Source organism: Hemicordylus capensis, chromosome 3 (assembly GCF_027244095.1).
Source record: "Hemicordylus capensis ecotype Gifberg chromosome 3, rHemCap1.1.pri, whole genome shotgun sequence".
Lineage (NCBI taxonomy): Eukaryota > Metazoa > Chordata > Lepidosauria > Squamata > Cordylidae > Hemicordylus > Hemicordylus capensis.
This window is the reverse complement of record NC_069659.1, coordinates 166,901,870-166,915,238: the sequence shown is the minus strand read 5'-3', so window position 1 is coordinate 166,915,238 and position 13,369 is coordinate 166,901,870. Positions and strand designations below refer to the sequence as shown.

Below are 13,369 nucleotides of genomic sequence, written 5' to 3'. Positions count from 1 at the left end.
AGAGATCATGGGTTTCAAGAGATAACCAATTACTCTATTTATCTGACTAGTTTTTCTCCAAGTTCTTTGATGTTAGAAACGGAGGGGTCATCTTAAATTCAAAGTCCTGTTCCATTTGGGTAACAGGTATAAGCTGTACTTAACCTCTATTTTTAAAGGGGTTGTCCTAAATTCAGAGTTGCCTTATATTCGGATAAACACGACAGTATTTTTTAAAAATAAGGTAAAATATTGGGAGGCATCTGGACCAAGTGTGTCATAACTATTTGATTGGTTTAAATGGTGCTTATTTATGACTAACTAGTCTGGATGTTCCCCATTAAAACAGCAGAAAAAAGGACTACTGTTGCCCATAAAAAATATACTTTTCCAGGAGGCTCCTCTCAACCTCCTGAAACATAGTCCAACCAAGGGATTTCTTAAGCTAAGCTCACATCAACTCCTCTGCCCACCCTCCCCAACCACGGATCTCATGTAGGAAGAGCTGGTGCAAGATGCCTAGTTATGTATAAAGTTGCTCATATAAGAATTTGAACTTTGATCCAATCCAATATGCTAGCACCACATTGCCGCACCACATTGCCACACCACATTGTTTTATTAATAGGTAATTCCTATTCTTCGATTTACAACATGAGCTGCAAATCTGCAAAGAGCAGTACAGAAACTTGGGACAAAGGAACGATTCAACAGAAAATATAAAGAAATGAAGAAGAGTGGTGGTGCTAGGCCTGTGCACAGCCCAAAATGTCAGATTCCAACCCCACCCCACCCAACCGTACCAAGTTGGCCTCTCCTAAATAATAAATCAGTTTGGAAACCTGGCATGTCTGTCAGCAGCCCCTGCCCCACTCTCTCCTCCTCCTCCTCCTCCTCCTCCTCCTCTTTCCCCTTCTGAAAAAGAGGCTGCAGCCTCAGAAAAAGCAAAAATCCCAGAACCACTCAAACCACTCAGGGACCTAAAGGGGGTGGGGGGAAGCGTGCCTTTTAAAATAGACACCAGAGAAAACAAAGTGTCTGCCTGAATCCTCACTCCAGAGCAAAGAGGAACTGATGCAGCCTGTCTCCTGCCCCCAGTCGGGCCCAGGTAGAGGAGGAGGACAGGGCAGGGCAATTTGACAGATGTCTGACATTCATTACGTTCTGTCACAACAGGAGGCCTTTCAGCAATTCCAACTCCTGCAAACAATGCCCAACAGAGGACATGTCGGTCATGAGCACACAGCTCTCGGTGGTGCACAAGCAGCCCTCAAAACAACTATAAAAACCTGTATCCCAAAACTTCATATTAAGTAACATAGCCCAGATCTCTGGCAGATATATACAATGGCTGACATAATGCTCAAAGTTTCATGTTTTTTGCAATGGAATGTGCACTCTTGTATAACTGCATGCATGTTCCATTGCAACATGCACAGAACTTTGCACAGTATGTCAGCCAATGTATTTATTTAAAATTATATATGCACACCTACACACACACACACACACACACACACACACAAACACACGACACAACATATATTTCAGTGACAACAAATATAACTTGTTTGGGGATGGGGTCATAGCTCAGTGGCAGAGCATCTGCTTTGCGTGCAGAAGGTTCCAGGTTCAACCCCCAGCACCTCCAGATATGGTTGGAAAACACTCTTGCCTGAAACCTTAGGGAGCCACCTTCAGTCAGTGTGTAGACACTACTAGGCCACATGGACAAATGGACTGTCTCAGTATAAGCAGAGGCGACCTGTGAGAGCACCACCAAGGGGTGGTGGGAAGGGGAAGCTGGAGGTACCTGTAAAAATCATTATTTTTGGTACCACCCATACCGGGCAGCCCCTGCGAGCAGCAGCACTCTACTCAGCATCTCACGTGGAGGCTGCCCCACCTATGGTGCTCATCTGACCTCTGCGTATGCACGGCAGTCATTTGCTGCATATGCTCGGCAGCATGGTGGTGCTGACCATGAAAATGGCTGCTGCGCATACAGAGAGGCCAGATGACTCTCTGCATGAGATGCCGGGCGGGGCGCCCAGAACCTGCCCAGCACCACCTCATGGGCCACCTATGGATATAAGGCAGCTTTCTATATTCCTTATTACATACAATGCACATGATTTGAATGAACAACTGTATTAATTTCAAGACAGCAGCTTGCTTGCTTATTTATTTATTTATTTTACATGTATATCCTGCTTTTCCTCCAAGGAGCCCAGAGCGGTGTACTACATACTTGAGTTTCTCCTCACAACAACCCTGTGAAGTAGGTTAGGCTGAGAGATACGTGACTGGCCCAGAGTCACCCAGCTAGTATCATGGCTGAATGGGGATTTGAACTTGGGTCTCCCCGGTCCTAGTCCAGCACTCTAACCACTACACCATGCTGGCTTCTGTTTCAACATTTTCCAACATCAGAAAAAGAATTTGTGGAAAGTGTTCATCCTGAAAAAACGGAACACTGCAATAACTGAATTGGCATTATCACTACAAAAGTGCACATTCTACGTAAGTTGTCTTAAAACAGAATAAAATAAGTTATTACTCAAATCTTTCTTATTAATGTAGTATCACACCAATTTTTATAAATTCCATTTTACTCAGAAACTCATGTTTATAGCAGTTCAAATAAACAATTCTTCCTATCAGAATATAGTGCTGTATGTTACATACTGTTCTAGTAGAGATGTGCAAATTTATTTGAGTCCACACCGACCTTATCAACCTACCTCATTGGACTGTTGTGAGGAAAAATGGGCAGAGCACCATGCATGTCACCCTGAGCTCCTTGGAGGAAGGGAGGATGAAAATGTAATAAATTCTTTGGGGTTTTTTGCATGTTTACTTGTTAACAAGCTCAATGTGAGTCTGGCTACACTTTACACTCATCATATCAAGAGCCACATGCAGAAAAAGAAGCCTTATTTAGATATTATTTTATTTTACATTTTTTTAATATTTACATTTATATCCCACTCTTCCCCCAAGGAGTCCAAATCAGCGTACATGGATATGTTTATCCTCACAACAACCCTGTGAGGTAGGTTAGCCTGAGAAATATGTGACTGGCCCAGAGCCACCCAGTAAGTTTCATGGCTGAATGGAGATTTGAACTCAGGTCTCTCCAATCCTAGTCATTAGACCAGGGAAATGGTGTGCACATCATCCAAAATGGGTACTGTCCCTGGCACATCAATAATTCCCTGTCACTCCCCATCCCGCTCACAATCAAAATATTCATCCAGAGAAGTGAACAGTGTAAGCATAATGGCAAGCATTACTGTGATCAGCAGGCTTGGGAGCCCAAACCTGCCCATTACAGACGTGCCCGTCACCCTTACAGTGTTTGCCTCTTCAGATGAACACTAATCATGAGTGGCATGGGGGGTTGGGGAATGAGTGCCATGTTGAGGGGCAGGACCTTTGTACCCATTTTGGATGGCATACACAAGTACTCTGAAGAGGGCTACAGAGAGACAACTCTACAATTTCCCTCTATTTTTTTCTTCCTTTCTCGGGAAGCCTAGATAACTATCTGCAGTTGGAGTCTGGCTTACACATGACTACTTTTCACTTGATAATGCTAGGGGTCCAAACTTGGGTTCCCAGATGTTGTTGGATTACAACCTTATCATCCTCGGCCATAATGACCTTTGGCCATTGTGGCTGGGGATGATGGGAGTTGTAGTGCAGAGAGATCGAAGAGTTGTAGGGAGAGATTGAAGGATGACGTAGGCAAATAGAAAATACCACTCGGGTTTAATATCTGGGGGTGTAACAAGAGGGTTTGCAGGGATAAAGTTTTCTGGGTCACTTAGAAGGTTTCAGAAAAATAGGGCTAAGGTGAGTAGGATTAAAAGGATGATAGAGGCTCCAAGCAGGTCTTTAAAGGAGAAATAGGGATGAAATGGGACTTTATCAGGGTTTGAGGTAAGACCGATTGGGTTGTTTTACTCAGTTTCATGGAGAAAGAGGAGATGTAGGGCGGCTACGGCAAGAATGGCAAGTGAGATGATGAAGTGGAAGGCAAAGAATCAGGTTAAAGTTGCTTTATCATCTGAAAATCCTCCCCATAGTCACTCTACTAGTGTGGTTCCGATGTATGGGATTGCTGATAGCAGGTTTGTAATGATGGTTGCACCTCAGAAGGATATTTGGCCTCATGGGAGAACATATCCTATAAAGGCCATGGCTATGACTGATAATAGAAGGACGCCTGTGTTTCATGTTTCTTTAAAAATGTATGAGTTGTAGTAAAGTCCGCATGCAATGTGTGCATAAATACAGATGAAGAAGATTGAGGCGCCATTAGCATGAACATTTCGGATGAGACAGTCGTGTTAGACATCTCAGCAAATGTGGGCAACAGATGAGAAGGCGGAGGTTGTGTCGGCTGTATAGTGTATTGCTAAAAATAGTCCAGTAAGGATTTGAATGATTAGGCATATTCCGAGGAGGGATCCAAAGTTTCATCAGGCAGAGATGTTGGAGGGGGATGGAAGGTCAATGAAGGAGTTATTGATAATTTAAAAGATTTGGTGGGTTTTTCATGTCTTGTTTGCCATAATATGTTTTTGTAGACATACAATGGTGGTTTTTCAGGCTGCAAGTCTTGGTTAGAGTCCAAGTAAAAATAATGACATATTATTGCCTTGTTAGGTTTTTGTTTCGTTTTAGGGTTATTTTCTGTGGCCTCTAACCCGTCTCCTTATTATGGGGTGGTTGGATTCATTGGGTCAGTTTGGGCTGGTTGTCATATTTTGGTTGTTTTTGGTGTGTCTTTTATTTCTTTAATATTATTTATGATTTATTTGGGGGGAATGTTAGTGGTGTTTGGATATTCTGTAGCTTTTGTGCCAGAGCCATATCCTGAATCATGAGAGAGTTGAGATGTTAATTTATTTTATAGGGTACATATTATTAGTCCTTTATTTGTCCGGATGATATTTAGAACATCATAATCTTGAGAGGTGAGAAGTAATTATGGTTGATATTTTAGGTTATTTACAGTTATTTATATTGGGAACCATCTGGGAACCAAGTTTGAGAACGTTTGGTCTAATGTGTACCAAAGCTCTTTTATCAATCATGCTTGGGAGTATAGGCCTAGCTACAGCCTTAAGCATAAAAGATATGTTTTATTAATATCAATGGAGTGGCATCTGAGTAAACAGGTAAGATCAGTGTAAGTGTATGTTGCTTGAATTGGCAACTGGATGCTGCCTATATGATCTTACTTGCTCATTTTTGCTGGTTAGAAATCTATAGTGATTAGAAGGGAGAGACTTAATTGAGTTCCAACTCCCCAACCCCGCCCCCGCCTGCACATATACTCCCTCCACATATGCAACTAGTTTGCCTAGTAATAGAAACTAATGTCTATTAATGTAGGACTGAATTTCATGAAGGTTTTCCTGGCAGCTAGCTTTCTAATTATGGCACTCCATCTTACCTGCGCTGTGCTCATTTACTTCTGTTCTTAGCATCTGTGATCTTTTCCCCCCTTTTTTAAAAAAAGAAAACATTAAAAATTATGCAGTTTGTGGTCTTTTAAGTGTACCTTCCAAGTTATCTATGGCATAATAAATGAAAATAATGTTGGCATTCAGCTCCAAACATTTAATCACATTAATAGTTGTTCTCTGAACACTTTATAGTTTGTCTAAATTTTCCTAGAAATATTAGACCCAAGATAAATATCTAAAGTCTATTTCTTTTTTTGGCTAGATGGTCTGGATATAGCATGGGTTATAGAGAGAGTCTCTAACCCTGATGCAGTTTCACAAAGACAATTTGAGATCTATGGAAATGAGCGGGGGCGGGGGGGGGGAGAGATCTCCTTTCCAAGCAAAGGAGGGTGATGCTGGTGGTTAGGAAAAGGCTTCAGCCGCAATTTATCCTTAACTGCAATTCATCATCCTCTTTCTATGCATTGGGCAGTTGTTGTTGCAGTTGGTTGTGCTGTGGAGTCATTGTCAACTCCAGGCGACCACAGAGCCACGTGGTTTTCTTGTATTGCTGCTGCCCAATATAGGAGTTTCCCATATTCTTGGAAGCACACCCGTGGGGATTCAAACCAACAGCCTCCTGCTCTCTAGGCAGGTTACTTCCCTGCTGCACCATTAGGTGGCTCTATGCATTGGGCAACTGTGGCTTAATTATTGAGTCTTCTTGTAAGATTGAAAGGTAAGAGAAAAAGAACTATGGAAACATGTCTGTAGAGAGGAGAGCTGGTCTTGTGGTAGCAAGCATGAACTGTCCCTTTTCCTAAGCACGGTCCACCCTAGTTTGCATTTGAATGGGAGGCTACATGTGAGGACTGTGAGATAGTCCCTTTAGGGGATGGAGCTGCTCTGGGAAGAGCACCTTCAAGCTTGCATGCAGAAGGTTCCAAGTTCCCTGGCATCTCCAAGGGCTGAGAGGGAGACCCCTGCCTGCAACCTTGGAGACGCCGCTGCCAATCTATGTAGAACCAGGGCTGCTCAACTGTGGCCCTTCTGCAGATATTGGCCTACAATTCCCATAATCCCTGGCTACTGGCCACTGTTGCTAGGAATTATGGGAGCTGTAGTTCAAAAACATCAGGGGGGGCTAAATTGGGCAGGCCTGTGTGAGCTAAAAGGATCAAGGGTATGACTCTGTATAAGGCAGCTTTCCTATGTTCCTATGTCATTAACAGAAACAGTTCATCAGATTAGATAAATCAGATTGTGTATAGCAGTATCCAAGATAAGAAGTGTTTGGACAAGGGCAGGGTTGAACAGTACAGCTTGAATGAGTGACAACAATACTCAGTGAATTGTTAAGGAATTAGTTGACTGGTAAAAATAAAAGAAACCTTGATTCTTTTAACATATGCAGTTGCTGACTTTTGCTTCTAGGGCACTTTCCAGTGGCTTGTCACTGACAGCATTTACCGGTATATAGTGCTTTAGAGAGGTCAAAGCAGTAAACATATATTGTCTTGTAATCCTTACAACTATTCTGTAATACATGTTTCATTCATAAAGGTAATGTGGGGACTGGGGGCATCTGCCAGAGAGAATTGGTGGGAGAGACTGCTTAATTATTCCCTGCCCTCAGTTTTTCTCCTGCAAACATCCCAGTCCTTAAAAACCTGGGTTCTAAAACTGGGGCAAATGGCCTTGGGCGGGAGTCATGAAAATCCTCCCCCTAAGTGCTCTTACCTTTTGTGTTCCCTTTTATGTCTGCATATTTGCTTCTGGGATCACATATGAGATAATGCTAGTTTGCAGAGGATGCTGATAATTTTCTTTAGGAACCCTGTATAGACCCTTTTGCAAATACAGTGTTTTGAACCAGTGTGGGTGTGGGGGAGAGAAGCTGCTGGGAGGATGATTGGAGGTGGAAAGTGGGTGGGAAAATAATTAAGCTTAAAGGTAAAGTGTGCCTTCAAGTCAATGTCGGCTCCTGGGGATCACAGAGCCCTGTGGTTCTCTTTAGTAGAATACAGGAGGAGTTTACCATTGCCTCCTCCCGCACAGTTTGAGGTGATGCCTTTCAGCATCTTCCTATATCACTGCTGCCCGATATAGGAACCAGCAGGGATTTGAACCAGCAACCTCATGCTTGCTAGGCAAGTCATTTCCTGCTCCTTACCCAGTCTAAATTTCCCCCCTCCATAGTGGCTTTCATTAAAAAAAAAAAAGGTGGGGGGGGAGAAAAAGAAAAAAGAGTTGAGACACTGTTAGCATGTTAACATGTGGGTTGCCTCTAAGTATCACTGCCATTTACAAACTGAATGGTTTAGCATTGATTGTGTGATCCCTCACTTCTCTCTGCATAAAAGTATTCTACTGTAAGAGACATACTTAGTTATTCATAAGTATTGATTCATTTCCTCTACAATCTGAATAAAAGCCAAACCCTATTGTATTCTTAGTTGTAAAGCAATGTATACACACATTTACCTTTAATTTGTAAATGGTGATATTTGTAGATATCTGAAAGTATTAGTTTCCTTTACATAATATTAAATTAGGCCACTTTAAAACAAAATCTAACATAACAATGTTCACTTTCAGAAACATAGAACACCAATGGACTTGAATCCCAGGCAAACCCGTTGCCTAAAGCAGGATCCTCCACATACAAGGATTAAATTAACTTTTGGACACAAGTGAACAGTGGAATTGTCTGTACTGGTTTTTCATTGAAAAAAGGAAGGGCCTTCATATGCCTTTAGTCTTATTTCTCACATATTATTGTTCTCATAGTATAGCATAACTTGATCTATCTGTTGGCAAACTGGGAATATGTTGCTCAAGTCAGAACTACATGTAACATAACTCTCTATGCACTTATCCAGAGATGTGAGTTTTCTAAAAAAAATTGAACCATGCAAGTTTCCTATTTGCATAAAATTTGCATTATTTTTCCTCCAAAAAAAATTACAGTACACATTTTCCTGATGCCCTGTATAGATTGCAATATAATCTGGCATGTTATGTACCTATTTGATTGATTGATTGATTGATTAAGTGCCGTCAAGTCTGCGTCGACTCTTAGAGACCACATAGAGTCCTATCTATCTAGATAGATTCTAGATAGATAGATGCCTATCTAATAGTTCTGTACCTATTTATGCAGAGCTATTTATACAGTAAATTTCCCATGACAGTTTCTCATAAGTGTTTTGACATTTTTTGATATTTGACATTTTAGAAATGGGAAATTTTCTCCAGAAAAATTTCCATCCACATCTCTGCACTGCATAAGAACATAAGAACAGCCCTGCTGGATCAGGCCCAAGGCCTATCTAGTCCAGCATTCTGTTTCACACAGTGGCCCACCAGATGCCTCCGGTACTGGTGACCTGAGGAATGGCAAGCAGGGATTTAGCCAGTGCACAAGCTCTGGCCAAAGGAGAGAACTGTAGGGAGACAGCGTTTTGACCCCTTCCCCAGATCAAGTGACTGCACCATACCTCCAGCATAAAATGGATAAGGTAATGTGAACCTTATCAAAGTACATGCAGGACAGAAAGCTTCAGATTTGTTAAGTAAAGACAAAAGTTGTTAGTATTAAATGTTAATAGTTATACAATATATCATTGCTGTGTTGTGATTAAAATAATCTCCATATAGGTGTTTGTCACTTCAAAATAAAGGTTTGTATTTAATAACAATTACATCCCCCCCACCCCACACATTGCTTCTTGGCTGTCATCCTAGACACTGTAATCAAAATCATCCATCTGGTGCTATCTGGAAAAAATAGGTGATACTGAATGACTTCAGCGACAGTCAGTTATTATTTATTGATGCTGTAATCTTGTCTTTGTGATTGTGACTGAAGACAGCTGTTATCAAAATCAAAACAGTGAGGTTAAAAAACATATATTCCCCAACCACAGTTTTTGGTTCAACTATATATATTGTGTCTTTTTCAAAGAAAAAGCAAGATTTTGGCAAGATAAAATCAATAATTTAGACTGTTCAGCCTACATTTTAATTTTCTTGTTGCCAATGGCAACCTCAAAAGAAAATTCAGGCAGCCATATTCATTCTTCTTGCTCCATTTATGAACTGTCTAGCTAGTGAAGTGATGGCAGGTTTCAGAAAGGGGAGAGATCGATCTGTCTGTCATGTCTGTCTGTCTCCGGAGGTGCCTTCTTAGGGTGGTCCCACTTTGCATGCTGCAGATCAGTCACACTTTTTGCTAGCCATGTGAGAGTGGCTTATTGGTTAAGAGCTCCTGTCTATCTGAGAGAACATTTTTGACCCTGCCATGTGGGTAAGGTCTGAGTGCAGATCTTTCCCACTGAGAGTGGGGGTGGAATGTACAATTGGCCCTGCCTACTTGGCTGAGGTAACATAAATGTTCTCTGCCATGCAGGAGTTGCTCATTAATAAGAAGCATCTACATGGCTGGAAAGACTTTGAAAAAGCACCATGGAGGAGAGGTGGACTTGTGGTAGCATGCATGACTTGTCCCCTTAGCTAAGCAGGGTCCACCCTGGTTGCATATGAAAGGAAGACTAGAAGTGTGAGCATTGTAAGATATTCCCCTCAGGGGATGGAACCGCTCTGGGAAGAGCAGAAGGTTCCAAGTTCTATCCCTGGCAGCTTCTCCAAGAGAGAGCTGAGAGAGATTCCTGCCTGCAACATTGGAGAAGCTGCTGTCAGTCTGTGTAGGCAATACTGAGCTAGATAGACCAATGGTCTGACTCAGTATATGGCAGCTTCCTATGTTCCTATGAGCATTCTCTGTATTGTCTGGACAGTGAGATGATATGGAGAAAAACAATTCTGTGTAGAAAACAGATCTGTTTCAAACCTCTTTGGGTTAAACCAGGTGGGAAAATGGTGGTGCTGGCTTTTGTTTATGACAAAGGAAAATATTTTCATGTGTTTAACTTACTAAACAAGACAGCAAGTGGAGTTGCTAGGAAACCAAAAGCAACACAGAACTGAGTCTGAAGATGCTGGGTGCCTATATGGAAAAACCAATTAAAGCAAACAGTCACAGTTGCTGACCATTTAAAAGATCCCAAACATGGCCGTGTGTGTGTTAATTTTATAGAGAGGTAAAATTCATGGATCTCAAAGACAGAGAAAGTAGACAAGACCATTGTTCAGACCAAATAGTTTTAAATGTCAGCTACAAGGTTTTTAAAAAATCCCATCGAATTTATACCCAGCTTTTAAAAACACTAGTTGCTCCCAAAAAAGGTTTTATCTCTCTTGCTTTATTTCTTATTCTGTATGATCAGCACAACTACAATGACTCTGATCTACCATGGAATTTAAGGACATTAATTATATGTACTATTATAGATTTGGCAGTGGCTCCTTGGTCATCTCTCTGTTTGGCAGTATGCTAGCTGATAGTCCAGGAGGCCAGAGGATGTTTCTAAATGGGATGTTGATAGCCATGAAGTACTGTGCTGGGGGAAGGAAGCATCAGAGCCTGATAAAATGGCACGTACCCACCTGATGGGAGGGCTTGATGTGGGAGCTGAAGGTGATTCATCGCCCCACCCCCATTTGTATGTATGCCAAGGAACAAAAAGCAGCAGCTCGAAAAATAGAAAAGCCTAGACTGACGTTTGGAGAGGCTGGAATGAAGAAGCTGAGGAGAGCAGAGCAACTTTGGGGCGCAGGTTTTTCTTTCTGATAACTGTTGTAATCCGTCACTGTAGGAATATTCTGCTATTTCAACTCCATCTGATGCTCAGTTTGTATATCTATAAGTAAACCAAATGTTACAAAGAGGCACCATATGCTTCCAGTAATCTTCAGAGGAAGCCAGAATTCAAGAAGCACTGCACCCAGGAACTTCTCACCACTCAGGGGAGTGGGATTTGTGCATAACAATATGATGTATACAAGAAAAACCACATGGTTCAAGAGAACACATTTCAGAATAGTTTTTTTTAAAAAATGCTAGGTATTTGATATATTTTACTAATACATCATATTCCCACATCACAGTGATTGACTGTAATGTATCCTCACCACACCGCTTTCCATAACAACCTTAGATAAACCTTCCTATCCTTAGGTTTTGTGTTGCTTTTGGATAGTCCTACTCAGCCTTCTGTGTTCACTGTCTTCCTTTCCATCTGTCATTTATCATTCCCCCCCTCACCCGGGGTTCCTATTTTTCAGTGGGCTGAAACCAGACTGTGGCGTATAGGGAGCCTCATTTCCTGATGATGGCGGCTGCAAAGATTTGTTTTCCTCCTCCTCCGTTTGTATTTCTGCATGCCCAAACCAGGTTTGTGGCTTGTATCAACGTAATTAATGTTGGAAGTGCAGGACTTTGTGATGTCTCTTGTCTCAAAGACAGTGGAGGACAGACTAGTGAGTCAGAGGGCTAGAGGGTCAAGACATTGGTCATCCCTTCTCTACTGCTCTGACACTATCCCTTTGGAATGTAGATTGCTACTCTTAGGGACTAACTTCCTTCCTTCCTGCTTTGCACTCCCCCTTCCCTTTCTTCCTGTTCCTTCTACCTTGCAACATGCAAGCTCCTCTCCCCTGCACCATGTGTGCAGAGATGCAGAATCCATCTGCATCCAGCTAGAGTAGAGATCCTAACTCCTCACTTTCCTATCCAGAATGGAGTTCTCTAATAAATACCATTTATATTGATTGGAAACTATGAACTGGCTCCAAGCTACTTTACTGTCAGCATACACGCATGCCTAACTAAATTCCACTGTGTTGTGCCTCTGTGCACTCTGCTATAATGAAAAAGGGTTTCTCCTACCAGAGAGAATTCCCAACAATTAAAAGGTTTGAAATGGTTTGAGGAATGCCTGAAAAACCTCTGATGTAAGTAAGGCAGGCAGGCAAGAAGCAGGCAAGGAGGAAGAGGGCAGTATCCAGGAAAATACAGAACTCCACACTAAACTCCATGCTAAGGAACACCTGCTGAGCTACATTCAACTTTCTCCTGGGCGGAAGTGTCCATTTAAGGGCCAGTTTATGAACATATTGTCAGGCCTCAGCAGGGGTTGTTTGTAGGCTGATAAGGGTAAACACCCCACCCAGGACTGGCATACCATACTGGAATGTGGCGGTCGCACCCTGATAAGCACTCCTCCCATACTGCGGCAAAATAGAACCAATCCGCTCTTTCCACGCTCTCTCCCTATACATTTGCACCACCTCTTTTGTACTCTATAAATAAACGCACCCTTCTGATGTTCAGGAGGTCCTGCATTGACACCGTTTCCGCCTTGTTTGTTCCCTCATCTGGTGACCCCGACGTGATCCAGATCCCTCAGCACCCTGCTTACGCGACTGGAACAGTCTTCTTAGTGCACTCAGCTTCGGCTCCCTCGTAAGTATGGGCTCTAGTCTTTCTGTTGATCAGAAACAGCATGCGGAAGAATTGCAAAAAATTATCCGGCAACATTCCGGGGAGGTGGTGCCTGTGCATGATCTCGCTGATCTCTTACGGGAGGTCGATTGTCAATGCCCTTGGTATCCGTACAAAGGGACATTGAAAGCAGAACATTGGAGAAAGATAGGGACCGAGCTGCAGGCGGAGCCACGAGCTCCGATCCAGCACCTCCTGCTCAGCAGAAAGGTGCTGGAAGCAGTCGCGGCTTTCTTCGGTGGGGAGCCTGTGCTCCTGAAATCTGAAGTTGTGGATGCCGCACCCCCTCCATACCCTGTGTTGCTGCCCGCCGTCACGCCGACGGCCTCGGGGCCCCCGAACTCCAGGGCTCTTAAGGAGAAGCTGGGCTTTCGAGGGGTTGTTGTGGAGGGACTCCATCATGCCAAAAAGTCCGGACAAATCCTGGTAGATGGGGAAGAATGGGCTGGAGAGAACCCAGCTCTGTTCCCAGTGATGCGAGGTCCGGTAGACGGCCAAGGAAACGCCCACGTGGACTGGGAAC

At 42.8% G+C, this 13,369-nt stretch overlaps 1 pseudogene; it reads right to left on the bottom strand.

The window, feature by feature from the left end:
* Positions 1–3,614: 3,614 nt before the first annotated feature.
* Positions 3,615–4,559, bottom strand: LOC128350524 (cytochrome b-like; annotated as a pseudogene).
* Between the last annotated feature and the right edge of the window lie 8,810 nt (positions 4,560–13,369).